The sequence below is a fragment of the Chlamydotis macqueenii genome, chromosome 16 (genome assembly GCF_036417535.1).
Source record: "Chlamydotis macqueenii isolate bChlMac1 chromosome 16, bChlMac1.mat, whole genome shotgun sequence".
Taxonomy (NCBI): domain Eukaryota; kingdom Metazoa; phylum Chordata; class Aves; order Otidiformes; family Otididae; genus Chlamydotis; species Chlamydotis macqueenii.
Window position 1 is genome coordinate 6,804,782 of NC_141571.1, and position 26,776 is coordinate 6,831,557.

A 26,776-nucleotide genomic window follows, 5' to 3' on the forward strand; every position below is an offset into this window, starting at 1 on the left:
TGTGGGGTAGGGTTTGTTTTCTGGAATTTTTTGTTTGTTGTTTGGTTTGGATTTTTTCTAAATTTAAATATAGCTTTGTCAGGTTTTTCAAGGACTAAACTGATTGTATTTTTCCCTTTTTTTTTTTTTTTTTAATGTTATGAATGTCACACCGAGTAACCATCAAATTAAACACTGATTTCTTCCTCTTTCAATCACATAGCCTTTGCTTAAGTTGCATAAGATCTGTCAGCACAGATGTTGAGGCACATTCCCTAGTGATGTGGTGTTGTAATGAAGGATCCTATCAGGCTGAGGTTGTATGGTGGCATAGCAATGTGCACAATAGTGTTGCTCTTGCCTGCTCCTGTTCAAGTCCACTAAAAATTGAAATCATTCAGAGTAAGATTAAAAAAATGCAAGATGTTGTTTTGGAGCTGGAGTTTTAAACAAGTTATGAAAAATGCTAGAATTTCTAAAACTCGGTCTTGTTGAATACTATGTAACTCTCTAATTAATTAGTTTCATTATTGTGTTCATAAATGAATTGGAATGGAGGAGGCAATGTTTAACTTGCATATATATAATTGATCATTGTATAAGCTAAAAATAATAGTTTAGTGAAAGGCTGCAAAAAATATCATAAATTATTTTGCTGAAACACTACAGTTTGTTTTACATGCTTTGTTTTCCACTATGTTTTACATAAGGATTTGTTGATTGTTTGATGTGTAATCAACAATCCATAGCCATGTTTTCAGTGTGTATGAGGTTCTGATTATTCACTTGATAAGATATTGCTAAACAAAACTTTTTGCATTTAAACAAAAAAAACCCTGTTCTCTAATGATATATTTCTGGTGCATCTCATTTTACTCTTACATATATATATATATTTAAAATTTCCTTTGTTGATATTAAATAACCTGGTTTTTTATTATTCTAAACCAGTTACTCTTGATAGTCTGGTCAGTTAGGCAGATTAGCCACACTAACTGGATTGCTAGTCTAGGAAGAAGATATGTATGTACTTTAGATTTATTAAAAAAAAATAAATCAAAATATACTCAGTTCTTCAACACTTTTACCAATTTCTCACCAGTAATGGTTTCCTTTGGTGCTTATTCAATACCTTTTCAGTCCCTGTGATGTCTATGGTCATTTCACGGTCTTTTGTACACCAGATATTCTTGCCAGCTCCAGTCCAAGCAGTCTACAATCAATCTGTTGCAAACTCAGTTTGTCTACAGAAAAAATATCAAAATAATAATAAAGAAGTTAAAGCAAGTTTAAATTTTGCAGTGATCAAAAAATGCCGGTTGAGCCCCAGAAAACTTGGTGGTAATGTGACAAACCTCATTCTTGTTTAATGGATGTTTCTCTTGCACTAATTTTCAAACAGAAATTTATCTTGAAAAATTCAAGAGACAAATCAGTTATGCATAGAGATGCCCATGTGGAAGATAAAACATTTTTTTGAGATGGAAAATTATGATTGAGTGGGTTATGGTCACAATAAAAATGAATGGCAGTATCCAAAAAATGAGCTATGGCTCGTGTTTCCTTAAGTCTGTGCTTCCATTGGCCTTTTTTGACTGAGAAAATGTTGGGATCAGATTAGATTTAATTAGTATGTTAAGATCAGTTAAAAGTACGTGTCTTGTGTACATCTTTGACCAAAATTTTAATACATTTAGGTTTCTAAAGACTTGCTTTAAAAGGAACATGCACCAGCAGGTGGAGCAAATAGAACTCTAATATTTAACATTTTTATCTACAGCTACATTTACTATGTTCAGCTTTTAAGATAAGTACAAAAATTTGTGGAGGTCTTATTAATTCTTGTAGAGCATCACACATCAATGAAAAGTTATAGCACTTGATCACTGCATCCTTTGTTATATAAAGGCAGAGCTAACTTGGAAGTTAAGTATTTATAATTGTTGTAACAGAAACCAAAGGTTGAAAGGGAACAAAAAGATAGACGATATTTGTACGCTGTTGACACTGGAAGTCCTGTCTCAGTATTGAGGCTATGGTGTCATAGATGCAATGTTAGTATAATCTGAAAACCTTACAGTCTAAGTGGAAGAAATATGAATAACATTCAGTTTGCCCAGATAAAAAAATCGTAACATAACTCAACTCCAGTATTACCGCTGCGTCTCCTTAAACTATTCCTCTCTGCATACCGGCTTTCGTTTTGCCCTGATAAAATGCTCTGTTATAATTCATAGTGGAAAAAGAGAACAACTTGCAGAAAAAAGATTACCTGGAATGGAAGAAGTGAAATCGTTAAACAGCAGACCTCTCACTTCGCGGAAGTGCAACAGGACCTCATTCCTCTTAAGGTACCCTAACAACGTGAACTCTTTTCTGTTGTGATAAGATGACAGGGAATCTGTCTCTACTAGTTAGTTAAATCTGAGTTCCTAAGAACAAACAGACATTTTCAACTGGTAAGCTCTTGTGTAGTATAACTGCAAGGTGAAAATCTGAGGTGGAGCTTGTTTTTCCAGAACTTGACATATTTTAATTTCTTATATCTCTGGATTTTTTTTTTTTTGTTGTTTGTAATGCTTGTTTCGGAGGTAGCTGGAGGCTCATATTGTACCAGTAATTTGCGTAGAGGTGCCCAACATTAGTTTGATTTTTTTTTTTTTTTTTTTTTAATTTGTGAGTTACTGTAAGGTGTGCTTAATGGCTTTACGTGTCTGTCCATCTTGAATACTGATTGTGGCTGTGGTCCCGTAATGAGCTCTGTGTGAATAGTTTGGCAGGACTTAAGCTCATACATTTTCATTATTTCACACTTTATAAATTTTCAAAATAAAAAGAGCATTTTTTTTTTGTGTAGCTGCTTTGTGAGTACCTGTTTTAGTTTGCAAAGTTTTAAATACTCGTTCTAAAAAAGTTTATGAAAATTGTATTTATGCCAGCAAATTGTGGCATAAGAAGGTTATATTCTTGTAGGCTCCAGTCCTTGGTATCCTTGCCTTGCTTTTTTACAGATGCCAAGTGAACTGCTACTATTGAGTGAGTTTGAAAACCATCTTTGACACATACCTGAAGAGTGACTGAAACTATTTATGTTCTTTTTAACTTTCATCCCAACCTGTTTGTGTTTTATTAAACACTCACTTCAGTAGACCGTTTTTTTTTTCTTTATTGAAATGGGAAAAATGGCACTTAGTGTAGGAAATGCTCCACAAACATTATTTGGCTGTAACTTTCAGCTGTTGTGATGGAGTTCTGCGTGCAGGGCTGATACCTTACTGTATTTTCGTCCTTCGTGCCTGTAAAACGCTCTTTATTAAATACTGCATTGCTGTGACTCCGTGGACCACCCACAGCTGCAGTGCTTGATACCGAGCACGGGAAGCTTCCCACGGGACCGCTTCCTCGACCCTGTTTGGGCCAGCGCTGGCAAGGAGCGGCCATTCCGCGGGGCGGCCTCGGGGCTGACCCGGGGCGGCTCTCACCCACCCGGCCGCGGCGGCGGAAAACGGGGGGCGGCCCCGCGCAGCCCGGAGTGGGCGGCGGCCGCAGGGGCCGCTGGGAGCGGGCGGGTACTACAGGTACCGTGATTGCCCGCGCGGAGGGGGGCGGGTCCCATGAGCGCCCGCGCGGGGCCGTACTACACGTCCCACAATGCCTCGCGCCGCCTGGTGGCTCCTCTCGGGGAGGCCGGTTCCTATTTAAATCTGAGCAGCGAGGAAAATGGCGGCGAGAGGCTGAGTGTGGGGGAGACGGGGAGAAGGAGACGTAGCTGAGCTTTGGCTCCTTTCCCAGGTGAGTGGGGTTTGGAGGGAGGGAGTAACGAGTGGAGGGAGGAGAGTTCTGGTTCTTGTTCCCCTGCCTCCGGCGCTGGGGTGGGACTGGGATGGGTGAGGCAGGGCTGCCCCTTGCCGGGGAAGGGAGCAGCCTGGGGCTGGCCCTGAGGGGCGGCTGTCTTCGTTCCTTCTCGCCCCCCTCCCCAATATGGATGTGCCTCCCTGACGGGAGGAGGAAGGGGAGCGTAGACGGGCGGTGTGTGAGCAGTAATCCCGGGGTCGGAGGTGAGGGGATTCCCGGGGCAGTGTGCAAATGCCGTTATCTCTTTCTGAGCGTTGGAACTTTAGCGCCGAGTGTAGTTAGAAGGGGGGATTCCTGAGGCAGTGGTGAGGTGCTGGTGTGTTGAGCTGAAGGCTTTCAGTCTCACTGTGTGATGCATATCTAAGTAGGGTGAGTTGGGGTGGAGGTTCCTCGTGTAGCATTGGGAGACTTGGGGTCGCTATGGATTTGTGTTTCGAATCGGCTGTTTCCCAGCCTGAGTAGAAGGGGGTGTGGGTGAAATACCTGGGCTAGAATGGCCCCGTCTGCCATTCAGCTGGGTTTATCTGATGCTGAGGCAGTTCCAAAGACCTTGTTGTCTGCAATCTCCTTCTGATCATCCGGTAGCCTCGGTAAGTTTCAGAGGTGACTTATCCTGTCTCTGGTAATAAGGAAAGGGGTGACAAATACTGCAAAGAAGGGGTTGATTTCCATGCCTATTATCTGATTCTGCATTACAGCTGCAATGAAACTGTGCTGTTGAGGGATGAAGATGAGATTTTCTTTTTTTTTTTATTATTATTTTTTCTTCCCTCCCTCCTGAGGTAACATACCACTGTAGGTGTTAGTGATTCTAGGGTATAATGGGGTGAATATGGGTGAAGATGTTGTCTGAGGTTGACATAATTCCCAGAGTCCTCTTTGTTTGGTTCTAAAGTTGCGTCTGTTTGTGGTTTCTGCTCTTACTCTTAAGCACTGTTGGGTTTTCTTTTGAAAGAGAAGCTTCCCACTTTGTCAGCTCGTCCAGTGAACACAGTTTTAAATCAGTCTCTTTTATTCATGCAGTATCTCCTTCCTCTTTAATTTGTTAAGAAGAAAATCTGATTCTGCCTTTAAGTCTTTTATCTAAAATTTAACACAAAATATGTTGGATCCTGTTTGAAGTAACGGGAAAAAACTGAAGCGAATCTGGAAATGTGAGAGACAGAAACGTCTAGATATATAGTATATATAATACAGTTTAAATGGACACTTACAATAAGCTTAAAATTTTATCATCACTATTGTAAAAATAAATATTTTCTTGTGAAGTATTCCTGTCTTATAATGAACTGCTACACATGAGACAAAGATGTGTGTGTTCTAAATATAAATACAAGCCAGCTTCATAGTAAGAAATAGTATCTGAGTGGAAGCCGCAGCATAAGAGCTTGGCTTTAGAGGAAACAGACAAAATTGCAGGTTACTCTTTTTTTTGTTTGTTTGTTTATATTTTTTAACTAGACTGTGTATAACATACAGTGATTGTATTTACTGTTAGCAGTTCCTGTAATGGGCTGTTTAACTGTTTGTTGTTCAGAATTTCACTGAACTCTGTTACTACTACTTTTTTTTTTTTTCCTTTTAATTAATACCAATGGATTTGCTGTTGTAATATGAAGCTAGATCTTGGAGGATAGAGGAAGTGATAGCAAACAGAATAAACCCAGTATTCAGCCTCACTTTAAATACCTTTTCTGATAAAAATGTACTGTTTTGAGTCTGCTTTTATTTGACATATGAGTTGTGTGGGTTTTGGGTGGATATGTTGTCTGGGGTTTTCGGGGAATTTTTTTTTTTTTAATTCTTTATTTGAAGCCCCTGTTCATCTTAGCTTTGGATTTATTAACTTGGAAGTTTGCATTGTCTGCTTATAAATTTTTTTGTACAATATCACTGAAAGGAATGTATAGTTGAAATAAAATGCAGAGTAGATGAGAAGGAAATCTGTTTTACAATAGAACATGTTTTGATCATGGGCTTTTTTTTTTTCATTAATAATGGACAAGAAATGATAGCCAAAGCCTTCAAGATTAATTTCTATGTTGCAGTTGCTTAGAAGAGGATGTTTTGTCTTTTTTTTTTTTTTTTCTTTCCCCAAGAACCCTGAGAAAGAAAGGATGTCTTGGTTATATTTGTCTGCAAAATCAAGCCATTGGTAGCATGTAAAATGATATTGGACACTACAGTCTGACACTGGAGGTTGCTTCAACTCCTGCATTTAAATGAGCTTCCCTCGAAGAGGTGATCGTGAGTGACTGTATGGTAGAGGATATTCTGCATTATGTTCATGGAAACTCTTTGATTATGACTATTTAGAAATATCTTAAATATTTTTCTGACTTGTTTTTACCCTAAAAAATGGAGGTGAAGAGGAAGGGAGGAATAGTATTTTTATGCCAAGGATATGAGAGGCTGGTGAAGAATACCTAAACCTGAATGCTGGGGCAGCATGCCTGTCTGCTTTTTTTTTTCTGGCTAGATCTATTGATGTTCCTAAATGTAGCGTATTAGGGAAGAGACAATTATGAAAATATTTAACAGCTACTGATTTAAATCTACTCTGGAATATATTTTCACTCTGATTTTATATGCTGCTTTTGGTTAAGAGAAGGTACATCAAATCCTTCTTTACCCCACGTAAATGGGATGTGTACTTCACATGGACCCTATTACCTTAATAATACTTTTAATTTAAATACTGAATTTTATTTTTAGTTGACAGTTATCAATAAGCTGGTTTTCTTTGAAGTGGAACAAAATTAACTTGCTACCAAACTGAGTCGCATGAGGTATTTTTAGTCTTTTGCGTGCAGGCTGTGAAATTATTGCTGTTGAGGTTTTAAGTTTTCACATGTAGATGCACATTTTTGTCGTCTACAGCCAGCCCTATTTCTGACATCATACAGAGGTAAGGAAAAAGCAGTTACTTAAGACAGCATGCTATTTAAATTAGAGGGAGAGGAGAGCAGGGGTGCCACTACTGGCTTTACTGCTTATTTTGCTTATTTCCTGGAAAGTCAGGCTTGTAACTGCTCATGATAAACCTAGGATATGGCATAAGTCGCTTAATTCTGAGGTTGTCATTACTTTTGCAGTATACTAGAAGAGCAGAGGTGATAAGGTCAGCTCTACAGGTATCTACCTACCTTTAAGTATTCCATGACTGTGTGCTTTGTGTGGGTGTGTGGTTGTTGGTTTCTTTGCTTTGGTTTGGTTTGGTCAGGTCCTCCCACCTGCCTTTGTCACCTTCACAGTTAAATGTGAGCCTGTTCAGGTCAGGTGTAGTTAAACTGTTTATCAAACAGTCTTTGTTAAGTTATGGATCATTGCCCTATTGGAAATTTTATTTAAAAGGCTTTCTTACCATCAATTAACTTCTTTTTTTTTTAAAAAAAAAAAAATATTAGAAACATGAGTAGTGTCATGACTTGAAGTCTAAAACAATCATTTTATGGACGAGATTGATCTAAAAATCTGAAAACACTGTAAAATTTGTGTAGAAAATGTTCTAATTGTTAGGTCAGGGCAAGCAATTTTTCATCAAAGCTCTTACATATGTGGCTAAACTATGTAGCAGTTTTGCCCTGATTTATCAGGTACTCCTGAAAATGAGGGAGGAAGGAGAAGAGGAAGGCAGCAGAACAATGTACCAGTTATACCGCTAGCCATAATGCCTACCACCTGCATTAGCCTTGGCTGAGTACGAGATTTTGTCACAAAGCCTGAACCCTCTTCTGTTTCCACACTTCCATGCATGTCAAGATGTGTCGAAGGCATGGATTGAGATAATCTAGTATCACACATATACCCAGAAGGCCTTTAGGAGGCACATTTTCAAGGCAGGTTTGTATATATAGTTGCATGGAATATTCTGCATGTGACATTGGTCATGTTATGGAGACTTTTTGTCCTCCTTCTGTTCTCTGCTGCATGGAAGTAGGAAAATGAGTTCAAAGGCAACACCAAAACAGGTTGGATGGCTAAAAATGTTATCAATATAATGCATTTCTCTTGGGTAGTTGTAGCCTAACACTTTTTTTTTTTTTTCTTTTTCTTCCCTTGACAGTGGTAGGAGGGAGTCTGAGTGGAACAGGGCAGAAAGAAAAGGCTGAAGTACCTTTTGTCTCCCTGGTCTCGGAGACCGTAAAGCTATTTAATGTATGGATGAAACTTGCTCTTTTTGCTTTATTTGTCTAGAATCTCCACAGGGCTACATGTGTGCTTTTTCTTGTGAACTTTTAGGTGAGGTGGAATAGAACGAGATACCTTATCTTTTGTGATTCCAGTAGCTTTCTCTCAGCAAACACAAATGGTAAAAATGAAATTTTCTGGAGTATTTTATCATTGGGCCACACAAACATGTTTTGAACAACACTAGGAAAAAGCAAGTCAAAACCTGTTGTCTAAAGACTATTTGCCAGTTGTCTTTGAATAAAACAACTGGCAGATTAGGTGTTTGCCTGCCACCTCCAGTGTACCCTGTGTAGAATAAAGCAGATGCGCCTGTGTGTTCAAAGTGATTGTTGAAGACTTTCTTGAAAGCTTACTCAGTTCATTTAATGTTAAGCATATCTTCTCAATGCCGGTGTTTGTCTGGGTCATGTGTGCAACAGAACTGTAATGTAGTACATGTTTTTTTTATTTCCTAAGATGACTGTAGCAAAACTATCAATTCATATATTGCACTCTTTCCAAGTGTTTTAGAACATCAATTTATCTTTGTAGTTGACCACAAGCTAAACAAGACTTCAGTGTGACCATGCTGGGTCTAGGGAAGCATCTCTCTTCCTGTTACTGAACCAACTTGCGGGTATTGTTGTGATGGTATAGGGTGATACTGCAATAAACTAATGTTTTCTTGGAGGTAAGAGGAGATCACCTTGATATGACCATAGATGTCCTTCCTTCTCTATGCTCATTGCCAGATAATTTTGAACTTTAAAGGAAAATACCTTTTCATTCCAGATCGTATAGTATGCTTTTATAAACAATTTAAATAGTATGAAATGCTTGTCATCTTTACCTAATGAAGAAGGAGGGTAAGAGCTTTAAGTCAAAGGATCTGTCACAATGCTTAATGGGAAATGTTTAAAAATGTTTATTAGTGGCTTTTCTTCACAATGAAAGCTTTATGGTAAATAGACTATCATAAGTTTAATTCGGTGCTTTCAGGTAATGCATTAAAATACAAACTACTCTGTCCCTTCTAGGTTTTCATAACACTAAGTCATGAGATATCAAGCCCCTGAGGAGGAGTTGGTGGGGATTTAAAAAACAACCCACCCCTGCCCTGTTCTTGGTTCTTTTAAACCCAATATGGAGGTTTTAACCTCTCATTTTTCTAGAAACTTGAACTTTCATAACTGTTGTGACAAACTTGAGAATTAGTGTGTGTGTGTACATGTAGTTTTTAAAGCTATAACTTGCTGATAATGTTCCCAGTCTACCAGATGGTGCAATATTGAAAACTGTTAGCAATGGGCTGCATGGTAAAATCAAGCAGACTGTTTCTTATCCTATGCTTTTCTGAACTGCACAAAGTGAGTGGGTAAATATGTATACTTGTTCCACAAGGACAACGCAAAGCTGGCTAACTAGCACCAGCCACTGCAAAACTACTACTGTAGCTCTCTTATGCACCATTTTGGAGACTCATCTTTTTAATAAAAGCTTAAACAAATGAGAGCGTTATCTTGGGAAGAGATGTGAAAAACAGTCAGTGTTTTTGATGTTTCATTATGCCAAAGAATGACTAAGCAATGGAAGCTTACAGTAGTGATGTACCTTTTTTTTTTTTTTTTTTTTTTCCAGTTTAATCATCTGAAAGCCTCTGAATTTTTGTTTTTCTAAGTCTCAAGCAGGTCTGTTACTGCGCTGGACTCTAGCCAGAGCACAAGATATGAAGTGTTGTAGCATAATAAGACTAAGCAGCTATTTCTACCTTACATTGGCAAATGAGTAATAAGCTCTAAGGGTGCTTTTTTACTATTTACTTTCGATGTAAATGAGTGAAATGTAATGTTAAAAATCTTGTGAGGATGAAATCTCTGGTATATAGATAAGCAACTTTCTTTACTTGCACAAGCAATAGTTAATTTTTTTTTCTTTTAAACCTCATATTGTTCTTTATAAAAGACTTAAATTATTGCTGTAGATGTAGAAAGGAACCTTTCTAGACTGCATGAGTTTAATATTTTGTTGTTAGTTCCCGTTGGCTAAATATTGATGAGGTGAGTCATTTACATATAGATAATGGTGTGATGTCACATCCAACTTCAAGTACTGATTCAACATTAAAAGTTTGGTTATAAAATCGCTCATGAACTGACTTGCCCAAAATACATGCATCAGCTTCTAGTTAACTCTTAAATGAATGATCCTGGAAATCGTAAATGTCTTTCAAATGCTTTTTTTATTTAGCATGATCTGAGAAAATTATTCTTCTGGGAAGTTTCTAGTAAAATGCAGTTAGAAATTGTTATATGTGCACACCTAGGAATACAAAATTTGATTGTCTTAGTCTACATACTTTTTCTCTATGATTATCTTATGTCTAATAACAGAATGTCCTGCCTCATTGAAACATCCACAGGTAGTGGAGCAGGGAGTGGGCTGGGTGGCTTTTGTTGCTATATCCATTAGTGAAAGGGTTAGGCAGAAGGCAGAAGCAAGGAAAAAAAAAAAGTGAAACATGTTCTTTACTCTAGTATTTTGTGGAAACTTTTTATTGTTCAGAACAGTCAGTCAAGAAAACTGATTTGTGTTCTTTCTGCACCAGTATAAAGAATTAAAACTTAAAGCAAAGGTAGCATTCCCATGTTTTAGCCTTCTGCACTCAAATTGTAGTTCTAACACCTCACTGATCGCCTGTGGACAATGTTGGCGTCTTAACATAGCTGGCTTTGTCAAATACCCAGGTTGTGTTTTCAGCACATTCTGTGGAGGGTAGTGATTCCCAGGAAAAGGGCAACTTCCACGCTGCGTCCTTTTTGGTGCTATATGTGTTTGAGTGGGTAGCAGCTCATGTAGTTTACTTCAGTAAACTTTTCTAAAACTTTTTAGACAACTGTTGAGAGTGTACACATGTGCGTGCCTACACACAGCCAGTATGTGGAAGCGCTGTATTGTTTCTTAGAAGCTTAGGGAAGAAGTAGTAAAGGTTCAAAAAGTAACTTCCTCCTCTTACTCAAAAATGGTTATCCATTCTTAGTAGCTTATGTCTCAAGGAGGTGATTTAAAACAAAAATTTGCAACTTCCTTTTTGTCAGTGACTTGGACAGATTTTTCAGACCTCTTCCCTTATAATAGCTTTTTTTCCCAATACAGGCTGGCCTAAAGAGGTTAGACAGAAATAGGGAATTATGGCTCATGCTGCACTTCCTTTTGTGCTCTGTCCATCTTTGCTACTGCAGTGAACTAAAGCAGACATAGCAGCCTCTTTTGTTGTAGTACTCTCTTGTTGTTGTCTTTTATGGAAGCCTTTTTGATGTTCAGCGTGGAGGTGTCTGGCTCAATGGACAGAACTCTGCATACAGCCCGCTAGAGGACTGCACTTTAGGTAATGTTGTTCGGTGCGCATGGATTTAGAATCCTTTTAGCTAGTACTTATAAAATACCATTTGCTTGGCTCAGTTATAACCATTAAGTGCTATAAGAGAGAATCTTTGTCATTAACTACTTAAGAAGGAAGTTCAAAATTATTTGCTTTAAGACATACTCTGCTGTACTTCTCATTTAAGCGTAATTTTGTAGTAGTCTTTTAAACAAGAAAATCTAAAAGAACAAAATGGATTCAAGACATTTTAAAGATATTTTTCTCAGTTGTGTACCAGCTCAATGCCATGTTCTGGCGTGTGCGCTGGTCTTGCTTCGTAAAGAACTTACACTTCCTTATTTGAAAGTTTCCGTTTCCAATTAAAATCTCTGTATGAGAAATAACATTTTAGGGTGGTAATTAATGGAATCCCTTCTTAATCAGTATTAAAGTATTTATCTAGTTATAGACAGCTCTAAAGGCAACCAAACCAAGAGTACTTTATCTGGAAATTCTTCTCTTGATTAAAATGGAGCAAAACCAGCAGCTCTGTTAACCTAGAATGTCCATTTGATCCCTCCTTATCAGGAAGGCAGTTCTTTTGATCAGTGCACAGAAAACTGAAAAAAAAAAAAAAAAAGAAAACATCTTGGCTGGCTAGAATAGCTTTTGAAGACTTTCATGTTGCATATGTGAGTTTTCTGTTGAAGCCTCTAGTCTTCCAGTGATGTATGTTCATAGCTCATAAACAAGACTTGGAGAGGTGAGGTGTAGAACCAGTGTTAGCAAACTTGCCAGACTTGTATTGGCTGTGTTAGAGACCATAAGAAGGTATTAGGGACGATGAGTGGGATCCAGTGAGATGTAAAATGAGTGGAGATTTAAGGAAATTCAAGGAGAGCTAGCACTTGGCAGGGACAGGATAGTTTGCATTGTCATCCACTGTATCTTCTGTTCAAGTGTACAGTGACAAGGTAGCTTTATACTGAACTGCTTCATCTTCTCTTACCCATCTGTCTGTAGCTAAGCCTCAAATGACCTCTGTTGAGAGATTGATATGTAGCATAATAATGTTTCAGATTGGCCAAGCAATGCTTTTGGTATGTGAGCAAAGTTTGTGCTTTTTTTTTTTTTTCTTTCCCCCTATCTCTCTCCCTTGCCTTCAGAGTACTCCTTTATGTCAATGAAACTTTTGCTTAAGCTAAAGATTCCATCTAGGCAGAAGTGTAAGGTTGTTTGAGCTTTATATTTGAGAAGGCTTTTTAAAAATCTTTTAAAGCAGTGGAAATTTCCAGTCTTAACAGAAAAAAAAAAAAAGGGGGGGGGGAAAAAAGATTTTAAGTTCTGGTTTAATAACTGCTTTGCAAGAAGAGAGAAATATGAAAAGGAACCGCAGACATTCTGGATGTCAGCCTGTGAAATTTTCCACTATTTCCTTTAATAACATGCAGGCATGCTTACATTGCTGGAATTTCAGTTAGAAGTCTCATTCTGACTGAAACTTCAAACTACTTAGTGAGCAAATGCTCCCTGAAAATGAATTGTGAAGAAAAAAAAAAGATCTCACTTGTAAGAACATGCGTAAACCACTCCTGTGCTGGGTATCAAGTATAGATTATACTGATCTTGCCTTCAGTTTATTGTTTTGTGGTTTGTGTTAACTGTTACCATTACTGGATGGTCACTGCCAGGTGACAATCCATCTTTTCTTGCTTCTGATAGTAATTCTAGGCTAGTATTTCCAGTGAGGACTGGATGTTGCTAAACTAGAAATCTTAATTGTCGTATCTTTGATAGGAAAGGAAGAAAGACATTGGGAAACATATCCTGTTCTAATCATATTATTTTGTAAAACAGTTAATTTTAAAATCTATTTAATTATTTATAAAATTATTGTAGCTTCAAATACACTGGTGAAAATTAAACTGAAGGGATCTACAAGTTCAACCTCATTTGTCTACCTTGAAGGTCTTTTCTGTTTAAGTTGTTCTTGTTTACCAAAAGGCTCCCTGACCTTTCTCCAAGATCTAGAGGACTCTGTACTTTGAATGTGCCTTGTCTTCCTGTCACTACAGATATTTATTGTTGACTTATGCTCTTTTGGGTTAGGGCCTAAAGAATCCTTTATGTAATAGGTTGAGGGGTTTTTTTGCTTAAATGCTGGAGTGGGAGCTAAGGTAGTATATTGTGCAAAAAGCAAGCAGCATCACAATAAACTGACTTCTTTCCAGTATTAATTGAAAATATAAAGCCATAACCCTTTAAGTGCATTTCCATGGAATGCTGTCTTTCCAAGGCATTTATTTCTCCTCCCTTGGCTTTGGGACTGAGGCCCTTGCAGTCAGCAAACAGATTTAATTGAAAATTGTCCGTTCCTTCCTGCCTTCCATCAAAAAAATCCTGAGCTGCAAACCCAAGCAGAAAAACCCAGATGACTTCTGGCTGTCAGCTTATCCCTAGTTGCACAAACACCAGTACTGGTGCAAGGGAGTGGGTGGAGTGGGACTAGAGCAGCCACAGTTGTATCAAAATTTTAACTGAATGGAGTTCCTGGAAGATTCTGTTCCTGAAACAAATGCCTTGTAGAAGAGAGACTCAAGTGGTACCTGGCTGGAGGAGAAATTCGGCACCCTTAGTCTATCCTGGGGCTGTAACTAGAAAGAGTCGGTGGAATTACTAATTATGTATTATTACTAGTAGTTTCTTACCTGTTATATCTGCATTGGAAAACTAATTTCACTTAAGTCAATAGGGATTAAGTAGGTCTATTGAGTGCTTTTCTGAAAGCTGATGTTGAGAAACCTGCAAATATTTAATGTATATTTGTTACTAGTGTAGCGTATATACATATCGCTGAGCAGAATAACCTACTGAAAGGGGTCAGTACTACAATAATTATATTTTGGGATAAAATTAATCTGACAAATAGATAATGAACGTAGCGACTCAGAAGACCCCACACTATTTGGTCTAGGGCTGAAGGTTTTTTAACAGGACTGTAGGATTAGAATATATTAGTTTTTGTTATGAAAAACTTTTTTGTTTGTTTCTCCTGTGCTGCTGTAATTAGTGATCCTTCCTAACCCTAACCTAGTGATCTTTCATAGGTGGTAAGGGACTTCATGGTTTCTAGGTTGGTGATAGCTGGTGATACATGTTTCTAAATGAACTTGCAGAGTAGACTGACATACTTGGAAGCATTTATAGAATGAGTGCTTAATAATCTGTAGTGTCACTTAAGTGCTAACTTTCACTTCCACAAAATCAAGGTTAGACTTTTTTGTCTGAAGAGATATATATATGTATATATATATATTTTTTTTTTAATATGGAGACAAAAACAAAAGGGGAGTGAAGGACAGTACAGAATAAGTTTTGTATACAGCTGTATCTTATACTGAGAGTGCCTTTCAGTCTAGGTCTAGATAGTTTCCAAAGTTAACCTGTACATTTAGGCCAAAACAATTACATGCAAAGCTGAAGACAAATTATTGTACTCTGATAGAAGTATGTTTACTGAAGGAAGCTATTGCTAAATAGAAACATATTCAGTATTTATATGAACAGCTGTTCAAAAGGAATCTGTCTATACCTGTACACAGATTGACAGGATACAGGTCAATGTAGAATATAGCCTTCTTACCTGCAACTTCACAGAAATTGTGAAAGTGGGAAGAGTGGCACATAACAGTAATGGACAGGATCATCAGCCTCTTTTTTTGAGCTCTGATGGCAGTGTTTCCAGACCTCCAAAAGCAACACAGCTGAACCCTTTTGATTGCTAATTGTACTATAACACAGTTGACAAAATAATTGATTTTTTTTTTTTTTTTTTAATTTAGGGCATTGCTCCATGTCTGCTTAGTATTGTCTGGGAACTTTTTTCCTGTTTTCTCTCTACCTTTAGGTTACAATTATGGATGCAGGAGCTCCTCAGCCAGGTTTCAGGGCAGGTACTTGACTGACTGAATTAACTGTGGACCAGAATCTTTAGATTGGAGTGTCCAGAAAGCCTGTTTTGAAGTGTATGACTTCACTTCTAACTGGAATTAACTCTTCACTGATGCACAGATTCTACTGATATGGAGAGTCAGCAAATGTTTTCCTTTTTGGTAAGGGCAAACACATGAAGTTAGCTGACTTCATCAGAGGCAGAGCAGTGCTAACTCTTGTTTCTAATTAGAATACACAAATGTTTTACCTATCATAAAATCTCTTGAACATCAAGAAGCTATGAAATTTAGGTGATTGACCTTTTCTGCTGGTTTGAGTTTAAGAACTTGAAACTGCAGTTTAATTTTAAAGTAAACTTTAATGTCTGACTGCTGGGTTGTTATAATTATCTGTCTTAATCTGTTCATTAATCCTTTGTCTTTAAGCAGAAATGGTTCTACTGAACATTTCTATTAACTAGCACTCTTCAATTCTAGATGTTTCATTTTTATTGACATTTCAGTAATGATTCACCTTTTTCTTCCTCTTTCAGAGCTCACAAGAACTAGTAGCATGCTATGTAGAGAAAAACCCTTTGGGGCAACACTATTCCTTAGTGCCAAGTTGGTTTCAAAGTTTGTTTAAAGTGATGAGGTTGCACAGGTGAGACTGAGAATATTCTGGCATGCAAAAGTAATCCATTGTGCTGTCCACGTTCTGCATTAAGTTTGACACAGCAGGGTCCATAACGTTTATTTGTAGTAGAGAAGCTGAGAAAAGACAGTAAATTTTTTTCTTAGTTATGTGCTATTGCAAGGTTTTTTCAGTAGACTCATTTCCTGGATCAAGGGCTGCTCTCTTGATTAACACACTGAGTAGCTTTAACTTTCAGTGGTCCATTATTTTAGGGTACTTTAACTCTTGCACTTGTGTGGACTTGTGTAGCCTTAGTCACTTGTAATTGTACAGAGTACCCAGAGACTACCACAGCACAAGAGGTTTTCGAAATAATTATTAAAAAAAAAAATTCTAGTGACTTCCTCCTTAAATATTGAGACACTAATACAGGATAGATGTACTTATTATGGATCTGTAGCACCAGATTGGTGGTGTCAGCTGAGGATGTACCACATTTGTGGTGGTGTTACTATGGCAACTGCCTTCTAAGAGCTGTCTCAAGGTCACTCATCAGTTGTAGCCTGGAGTGCTTTCTGCTTAAGCAAAATATCTACACCAGACAATTCAGGAAATGATCATTCTGCTTTGAGAAAGCAACAATAGCGATGCAAAGGAGTATTTTATTTTTGGGTTGAGGGAAAGGAGATTCTCTTTAATTACTCTCTCTCTCTCTCTATATATATGTCCATCAGATATTTGAAGACTCTTAGAATCATTGAGGGGCAGATTTTAGTTGAAATGTAAATCATAAGTAATCTAGTATCAATGACATAAAAATTGTCTTGTTTAAAAGCAAAACAAAAATTAGAACCTGTATAAGCTGAAGAACTTGAATAGAAATTGGTGACCAAGCCTGAAGCTTAGAGTACAAAAATGACTTCCTACACTGGTGAAAATTTAAACAAGATGGTGAAAACTTACGCTGAGTTGAGATTTCAGAGTTTCTTGTATGTAAAGACTTCTTTTATGAGACATCCAGATGCATTCTCACATCTAAATCCTTGTGGTTGTAGTTAGAGAATGTCAAATACACTTAGCAGCATTTTCAGTCTAACACACAGTGATTCAGAGATAAGGGTAGAGAAGGGGTTGTTCATGAAGTTGATCTTAGTTGTCTGGGGTTACAAGAGATTCTATTATACTACATGCATAAAACTGAATCCACTAGACTAAAACTCAGTTAGAATGGCAAAGTGCTATTTCCTTGGTTTGGATTGTTAATTAACTAGTAAATAGCTACCGCGTTTTACGCAGCTTTTTGTGTGGTTGGTTTTCCTTTTTGGATTTCAACTTGCTTTTCCTCTTTGCTCTTGCATTATTTCATGGACTGAAATAGTAGTATGATAGGAACAGAAGCATCCATTAGATTCAGCAGTTGATATTATTGCTTAATCTCAGACCTCTTCCACAAAGTGGTAAGCTTTTGTTTTGAGAAATTAATGTATTCAGATGGCAATTTAATCCCTCCTTTTCCTTTCTAGGCTGAACAGTTCTTCTAGCTTCCTCTCAAAAAGACATTGTCCTGGTTTTGGCTAGGATAGAGTTAATATTTACCTGAGCTGGGTGGAGAACTGGAGCTGGTAGCCCCTGTGGCTGGGGCACCCAGCTGGGATAATTAACTAATTAGCTAACAGCTGGGGTTAATTTACCCAAATTAGCCAAAGGGCTATTCCACCCCATCTGACATCATGCTCAGTATATAAGTGAGGAGGGTGCTGAGGGGAGCCTCCTGCTACTTGGAAGAAACCAGGTGTGGAGATTTGTTGTAAGCCATTATACTGCATTTGTATTCTGTCACTGTTTTGTTCTGTTAATGCTGTTAAATTTACTTTTTGTTAAATTTCAACCCATGTGTTTTTGCTGGGGTTTTTTTTGTTTTGTTTTTGTTTACCAATTCTCCCTTCTGTCCCACTGGAGGGTGAGGGGAGTGAGAGAGAGGCAGGCTGTGTGGTCTGGTCCTGATTGGGGCTGAACTACAACAGACATATTACCTGATCTCCCTGATACACCTGTCATTTTTTAGCTTCTGATTAGTTTGTTGGTTTAGGAATATTGTTATTTCCCAAGTGCATGATTTGTGTATCTCGTACTAAGAAATACTTTAGAGAGCTGTCCCCAGAATCTTTTCTATTAACATCTCTGGAGCTGTGGGCCAGGAGTTGCTTCCTAAAGCGTGATTTAGATTTGGTGCCATGCTCAGTAGACGCAGCCTAGACTGTAGTAAGAGGCTGGAAAAATAGTTGTATATTCAAACTGTTGATAAAAGGGAGTTAAAAATATCTACCTTATTAAGTTTGGTCTTTAAGAGGCATTCATGTTAAATGTCTGTATCTTTTTCTCCAAAATAAGCAGTCTATTCAAATTTTAACACACATTATAGCATGAAAATACTAGTGTATCAATTGCTAGTGTGAGGCCGTAACAAGAGAAGAACAGTTTTAACCTGTGCCACCGAACAGAGGTTTCCAGGGCACGATACACAAGTTATTTCCATGTGATACAAAGTAGTGGCAGTTCCTTGTCTACAAAATAAACAGTCTTCAACAGGCAACTAAGAAATTGCACACGGGGAAGTATTTCCTGAGAGATAATTTGGGCCACGGGGCTGGTATCTGCATCACTAGTTACTAAGGGCAGGCTTACCGCCCCAAAGCTGTCAGTACGATCCCCTAGCTGTACCACCACAGGATGGCTATCTTGTTGTACTCTGTGAGCCTGCGCTGAGCGATGTGGTAAGTTTATCCAAGCTGTAAACTAAATTCTTGCTGAATGCAACATCTTGGCTACACTGCTGCTAAAAGTTAACTTCAAAGTTACCTAAGGTATATTAATGCAACTTTCATTAAAAGAAACCGTTGTAGAGCAGATATAATAATTATCTGCTTGAGAAAAATCAGATTTGTATTTCACTTTATTTGGACTCAAGAGGGTTTTCTGTAAGCGAACAGGCTAGAGTTGTGGGTCAGCCTTACACCTGTGTGTTTCATGGTATTTTACAGTATATTATTCCTATTTAAGGACTGTCAAAGATATAATGAGGGAAACAGTCTGATCTTCCACAACTGTTACAGATTTCTGAAGGTGCAGCTACTTGATATCTCTTAACAAAAACAGGTGAGCTAAGATCCTAGACAGTGGTAATGTTTTACTCCAAGTATATGTACTGACTATAGCCAAAATAGACTCGAGTTCAGCTACACTAACTGCCTCAGCTACTTCAAAGGTTTTTTTCTTTGCAGTAGCAAGGCTGTTTCAACTTTCTAATGTAATATTTTGAGCAAAAGATTGGATACTTTACTGTAGTCATACTCACTCTCTTGAAAGTTCCTTCTATTACAGAGCCTTGCAATTTAGTAATTCAAGTCCAGTCTAGACTTGTTTTTTCTGGAATAATAATAATTAAAAAAAAAAACTTGCAAATATTCCAGGCTTTTCTTCCTCCTCAAATAAAGTTAGCAAGGCACTTCACCACAGATTGATTCATTTAGAAAAGATTTTAATATACTGTTGTTGTTAAAAACAAAACAAAACAACAACAACAAAAAAACCCCACCCTGACAACAACAAAAAAAAACCTGTGCATGAAATGGAATGTTTCTCTTCTAGAGTTACACTGGCTCCATAGTATCAACAGTGGGGAAAAAAAAAAACAAAAAACAAACAAGTAACTAACAGCCCGGGAGAGACTTCATAGCTACATCAGTTGAAACAAGGATACAGCTAGGGTTCTTGGTTAGTCTAAACTAAAAACAAAACTCCACCCACCACAAAATACAGCTGAAAACTGGCTTGTTCTTACTTGCCTAGTATATTAAGTTAGCATTTTTAGCATATCCATGCTAAATTAAAGGCCTCACCTCCAAACCGGGGATTTCAGAAACTGCTCTGACTTTTCTCTGTGCACTTGCATAGGAAGTTTTAATGCATTTCAGTGTTAACTTTCAAGTCCCTGAGGGGGCATGGAGCACAATTAAGCAATTACTTAAGTTCTTAATACAAGATTGGCCACTGTCAGTTAGTTTATAGCTCATATTTCATAGCTGGAGGAATTTGCATTGAGATTTGTTACATAAAACAATATTGTAAACATGTTTTGCAGAACAGATGAAGCAGCTTTAATATTAGAACTTTTTTAACTCTTATGAGAGGATACACCAAATAGACTTAGCCAACATGGCTAGTTTTCCAGAAAAATTATACCACTGACACTTTTTTGAAACAAGTCTGAACAAGTCTAAGGTGTTAATTTCTTTACCTGCATTTCTAATCAACTTAAATATCTTAATTAGTAGCTGTCTTGGCAGTTCTTTCCTCATTCTAAGTGCAAGAATAATTTATTGACAAAGTCTGCAAGAATGTGGCATTATCTTGAATCTGCTTCACTCCATACACTCAAGGCTTGCAGTCCTAGATCATATCTCTGTTTGTCAAAAAGCTAGAGAAACAGAAGGACAAAGCACAGATCAAGAGTCAGATAAAACAAAGAATACTTAAGTGTTTTAATAATTTTAGATAAGCAGAAAATCCAGCTTCTAGAATTAAGATGTTTTGGTTCTTTTCAGTTTGGCATAATTTGTTTATCTTGGTTTCGCTGCTGTATATCCAGATGTGACTAGACTGTCTCCAGGCAAAAGTTTTCCACAACAGTTTTCCATTGCTCTAGCTACAAAGATATTACTGTCATCTTGGAAATGTTAAGCTCTATATTAGTTACAATTTACCACGACAGAGCAGAGGTTACTGATGTCAGGATTGGCAGAAGTTAGTTTAATCCTCTTGGAGAAAGTAAGTTATTGCTTATGTGCAGTAAAATAACATGGAGATGGCCACTAGTTCACTGTTTTGCTAGCAGTAATCTGAAAGGTTTCAGTATCTGCCACATACATATAAATATATCATGGTCTCTGGTAGTGCTAACGCTATCTCTAGCAAAAAAAAACCCCAGGTAGTTCTTATGCCCTAGACTTTCTGAAAGAGTTCTGGCCTCCAAACAAGGCTATCTATCATGTGATATGGGTGCTCACACATAACAGGAGTGTTCAAAACCAATTTGTTATCTCTTAAAGACAAGCAGATTCTCATGCCTCTTCCCTGTTTATTAGCATCCTTGAAACACAGAAGTATTGGGCTTGCTTTCAAAGGCATTGTCTGTCTTTCAGTTCACTATTATGTTAACTCTCTGCTCTTTCCTAGTAAGTCAATCATGAGATTGTCTGGGTTGGTTTGGTATTGTGAAATCCTTAAAAAAGTATCTTCAGCAGGTCTTACGGCAGTGTCCTAAATTTCATTGTTAAAAAGGTATGCTAAAGGAATTGTTTGATTAGTGTCAAACTATAGGAATGTGAAGATTACATTTCTTTGTGAGCTAGAGCAAAGGGGGAATACAGAATTTGTGTGTTTTAAATTTTGGAATGAAACTTATGCCTATGGTGCACACAATGATTATGAAAAAATAATAGCAAGCAATTAATTACTTCTTTCTAAAGCAATCTGTAAGCCTCTATTTGGTATACTGTGACAATTGCAGATTACATTAGTTGGCTAGATCTAGGTAACTTTAACTGAATTATTTGTTGGGCTAAAAATTTATTTTTTTAAAATACGTAAATAAATTTCTATATCAGACTAACTTCCTAGCTGCTCCTAATCCTTTCTCAAATACCTAAGTTACTGCTAATGAGACGGGACTTGACTAGAGTTAAAAATAGAGCACGTTGAACTTGACATGAACCTTAATATCTTTTCCAGCTTTTACTAGGATTGTATTGTGAATTGTGTATTGTTTAGTTGGTTTCTCACTGATTAAAAGTATGGAAATAAACTGTATATTGTGAAATAAAGCTGCTGTCGATGCTTTGTTTACATTGTGGATTTCTTATCTAAATGTTACTTCACAAATTTGATGCAAAGTTGAAGCTTGAAGATGGGATTTCTAAGTCTTACTAAGACCTTTTTTTTTTTTTTTTTTTTTTTTTTCTCCCCCTAAAGCAAAATATATTGTTGAAGATGTAAGGCAACTGAAATGTGTTTATTGTTAAAGCCTAAAACAAACTTCTTTTGTTTACTTGGGCTTTGGATAAAGCTAGTGTGGCATGTCAGATATTTCACTATATAGAGTTTGTTACTACAGCCTTACAGAAGTTTCCAGTGTTCTTTGAGCTTGATTTTACATAGATCTTTCTTCATCCTACTTATTGTATATTTGTTTATTGACTTTACTGATAAGTTTGCTAATTACTTTATAGACATGAGACTGATCTTGACTAAAACAATTCTGCAAAGCATATTGCATGAAGACTTGGTAAACTCTTAAAGAAAACACCTCTCATACTACTTCTGGGAGCGGATCCTAATAGTGGCTTTTTTACCTCTGATTTTTTTTATTCTTGTCCTTCAAGAATGTAGATTTGTTAACTATAGATAATAGTCATTGTCAGTGTGGTCACTGAAGAAGAAACAATGCTGATTTGAGTGAACTTTCTCTTCTGGGTGAGTAACTGTATGTATCCCTAGCACTGGATTTAGGAGACTTGTCCTTACCCAGAGTGTTGCTTTTATCTTTATGCCTAGTGATGTACTTAAGAGAGAAGCAGGCTTGCTATACTGCTATAACCAATAGATTTTCACACCTCCCCCCCCCCCAATTTTCTTCCACTCAGTAAAATACCCCTAAATCTAAATTAATTATTCTGGCAGAATGGCAGACCAGTGCTAACTAGTGTTCAAAAAGTTGAGTATTTTGAGTTGTCAATGAAAGAAAAAAAAAAAACCAACAAAAAAAAAAAACCCCAAAAATTGAAAATACCATCAAATTATATTATATATATTAATATACTATATTATATTATTACAAGGCAGATTTATACAAAATAACCACAAGTATCATGGAAAATCAACAGGAAGAAAGTTTTTTCAGTCATTTCACTTATTCTCCTCCTCCTCCTCATTATCAGCTGGCAGAGTTAAAAATAAAAAACTGATACTTCACATAGTGTAGAGCTTAACTACTGAACTGATTGCCACAGATTATTTTAGCTGCATTAATTTTCATGGGTTCAAAAAGAAACTTAAATAAAAGAGAAATCCAGCTGCTGAGAAACTCAGTCCTTTTGAACCAGGAAATTCCTGAGCTATAGATTTTGAAGTTTGAGAGTATGCTGAAACACGTTCATATGCTTACCTATTTCTTTCTAGGCATTCCTACTGGCTTCTGTTGGAGAGAGAACACCGTGCTAGGTAAGTCTTCTGTTTAACTTAATTGTTCAGGACTACTTTGGTTTATGAGAATTGATCAGAGAAAACATTGCTATTTAGAGGTTCAGAAAAAGGGAGTAAATTATTTCAATTCCCTTAAAAAAAAAAAAAAGGTACTTTTAAGTGTTCTGTATTAATATAGTGTATAGTTTGCTTTCCTCCACCTCTCTTAAACTTGAGGAAATGCATGGTATGACCTGGCTCAGTATGTATGATAGTATCTAATGCTAATAGGCTTTTGGGGGAAACTTGGGTTGTTAAAGGATGTTGCTCTTAAAAGTTGTGGGATGCAGTGGTAGCATCCTTCTGTGTATATATCCGCCTTTATTTTTAATTCTCTGAATCACTGATACTAAAGTTTTCTTCTTTTTGAAGTAACTAATGATGTGAAGACTTTGTTCAGAACAGTTCCTTTGAAACAGTGGTGATAAAATAGAGTTTCTTAGCTAAGGCTGTTTTGGGCCCAGAGTGGATATGATGGAAATCACTGGTGGTTATTGGTTTTGTTTGCTTGTTTTTTTTTTTTTGTCAGAACTTCTGGGATAACCAATCTAGCCTTCAATACTCAAATAGATTAGTATGTCAAGCTCTATACCTGTTGCTGGAGAATTGTGAAAGTCATAACTTGTGTGGACACTCCATTCAGTGGGATTTTGGTCTTGGGAAAGGAAGCACCTCCTTCAGAATAATCTCTTGTGATAAGATCACCCTCTTTGCAGTTTAGGAGGTGCTTTGGAAAAAAAAAAATCAAATGAGCTGGCTTGGTGAGAGTAAGGTAAGGTTAAAACAAAATGAAGAAAATTAAAGGAGGCAGTGGAAGGAAAATCATTGCAAAATGACCTGAATGTCTGATAAAAGATAATATGTGTTTTTAAATCGTGGTGGATGTATCTTGGATGTCTCAAATTTGACAAATTCTCAAACAACAGTTCTCCAGCTCAGGGTTTTATTGAATGTAAGATACAATTCAGTTGGTCTGCTTATGTGGAAACAAAGATACAATGCACTTAAGAAAAAGTAAGAATAAAAAAAATTCAACAGCTCTGTTCTAGCATTTCCTCCAGTGTATTATATAAAAAATACATAAAATTGCTTCCTAATGTTATGAAACGATATGACTACTTAGCCATTTATCTACAAACAAGGAAGCAACTGGATCTGAAACAAAACATTACAAATGTTTTTGGCACTTGAAGGGGAAGGATGTGATCCCTTCTTCTGTTTTTGGCAGTCACTGACCTCTTGTACTAACTTCTAGAATGGCTGCAAATCTTCCTAAAATTACTTGGAATTTCTGTGCTAATGATGGTAGTGTCATTTTGGAGAGTTCTGCAGATAAACATCAGTGTTTGAGAAATGCCATTTGTGTAAAAACTTCCATGAGCAAAATTCACTTTGTCTGCTGCAGGAATTCGGGGAGCTTAGTGTGAGATTTGTTGTAAAATGTCTTTTTAATGGAAGTGAAGGTATTACTAGTTTAAAAGAACATTAGAAAAACTAGAAGCATAAGGTTTTTATGCAATGGAAATTTTATGAAGAATACAAAAGTTTGCACAAAAAAAATCCACAGGACACTGAGTCCCTTATTCAAAAGCATGCTGCTTTTTCTCATAAGTGGAAAAAAAATAATCCTTGATGGTAGGAATTAATATTGTGGTCAGGAATACACACTTTGTCCCCAGTAAAGATGGAAGTATTAATGGATGTATGCAAAATGCAAGGAGTACATGAGATTAATGAAACATACCTGCCTAAATCAGTACCAAAAAGAATGTGGTAATACATCTTATAATTATGACAAAGTAGGATCAATTGTAAAGTACTCTCTTGTCTTAGGAGCCCATTGTTATAGCGGTACCAGGTAATCGCTGGGCTGCAGTATGTAATTTTCTGATGACAGTGCTTTAGTGAAAATCATAGAGAAATTATGCTAGCATCAATCCAAACACTGCAAACAAAGTTAGAGCTGGATGGTCAGGGCTTTGTTCGGTCAAGTTTTGAAGGTCTCTTAGCACAGAGATTTCACAGGCTGTATGGAACTGGTTCCTGTGTTCAACCACTATTTGAAAACTGAAATTTAACTTGCTGCAGGTAGTAAAACTTGCCTCTTGCCCTTTTGTTGTAGGCCTTGACAGAGACTCTGTGACTCTCCAGTCTATAATAGCTCTCTAGGTGTTATTGTATAGCATTGAACAAAGACATCAACCTTTGCGTTTTTTTCCTTCTCCATTTCAGCTTAATTTTTAAATAATTGACCCCTGGAATCTAAGATTTGAGTCTGCTAGTGATGTGCAAAATAACATTACAGCTTTCAGGTTATTTTCACAGATGTGCTGTGTTGTAATCATTTGTACAGAGTGGATGGGCAACACTTGAAATATAACAAGACAACCTGGCTGTACTGTGGAGACACAAATTAACTTAATTTGGGAGTGATTATATTCTGCTTTTATTTTGCAGTTTAGCTGCAGGTACTCTACTAAGCTCTGGTCACTACAAATATGAAATATAGTAAGGTATATGAAAAAAATAGCAGAAAGGGGATTTTCACTAATGAAATGCTCATATATATTGGTATACTATAGACATACAACTATCACTTCAGATTTTGAATGGTAGGCATTTGTGTTTAACATCTCTTGCAGTCATGCTAACTGTACCTGTGTACACTCAAGCTGAATCAGATTTTAATTACAGCATTGAGCAAGGAACACTTCCATATTTCAAGGTCAAACTGCGTTTTAGAAATGTCAGCTCTGTATTAAGTAGCTGTACTTACTCCTTACAATGAAGTAAATTATATATAAGCACTGATACTATGCATAGAAAACTTAGGCTATTTTGATTTCCTCTCTTAAGTAACTTCCTTTTGTTTTTAGTCTCAAATTTGAGAGTCTAATTATGTCAAAAACTCAGGAAACTTCATTAACAGGCCTTTTATTATTATTATTAGATCAGAGGATAACAAGATCTAATTTTAAAAGCAAAGGGGATGTGCATTTTTCAATAAATTGAAAAAAAAATTCTATTTTAGTAACCTGATGAAAAGAAATACCAAGTAGAATTCTCAAAAGCACTCTAACACACCAGGCATTGAGGTCAGTTTGTGTGAGTTTGTGCCTATGTAAAGTGGAAATCTCTAAAGGATAGCTGCCTTCCCCCCTCCCCTCTCCCTACTTTTTTAGAATTTGAATCTATGTTTTTAAAATGGTCATGTATCCGGAGCTTTGATTAAAATTAGCTGGTTTACAGTGTAAAATAATGTATTTACTGACATTAATTTTATATCTCAGTTCTTATGCAAACACATGAATAAATATCTATAAGTCCTGCATCTGCTGACTAGCAAAATGTGCCAAAGGCAAGTCAGTGTGATTTATGGACTGTATTCCTTTCCTGCTCATGTGCCCCTCCTCATTGATGGGGCTAAATATTTCCAACAGTTAAATCAATTATTTAAATGCCAGTTTAAAGTCTGCTCTAAATTAATATTCTGAATTGGAAATTGTGTTCTGTCATAATGAAGACAGTATGTATCAGTGT

The 26,776-nt window shown here is 36.9% G+C and overlaps 1 protein-coding gene across 9 annotated transcripts in view; it reads left to right on the top strand.

The window, feature by feature from the left end:
* The first annotated feature begins 3,642 nt into the window (after positions 1–3,642).
* The window catches only part of NCOA3 (nuclear receptor coactivator 3), an 84,374-nt gene continuing 61,240 nt past the window's right edge, over positions 3,643–26,776 (top strand). For 6 of the 9 annotated variants that reach the window (XM_086761015.1, XM_086761016.1, XM_086761014.1 and 3 more), the window contains exons 1-2: positions 3,643–3,771; positions 23,174–23,215. The gene's annotated coding sequence lies outside the window, so the exon portion shown is untranslated. Of the gene's footprint in view, positions 3,772–3,968; positions 4,038–4,409; positions 4,425–6,051; positions 6,076–23,173; positions 23,216–26,776 lie in introns of those variants that run through there. The other 3 variants (XM_086761017.1, XM_086761019.1, XM_086761018.1) reach the window with 3 other exon arrangements.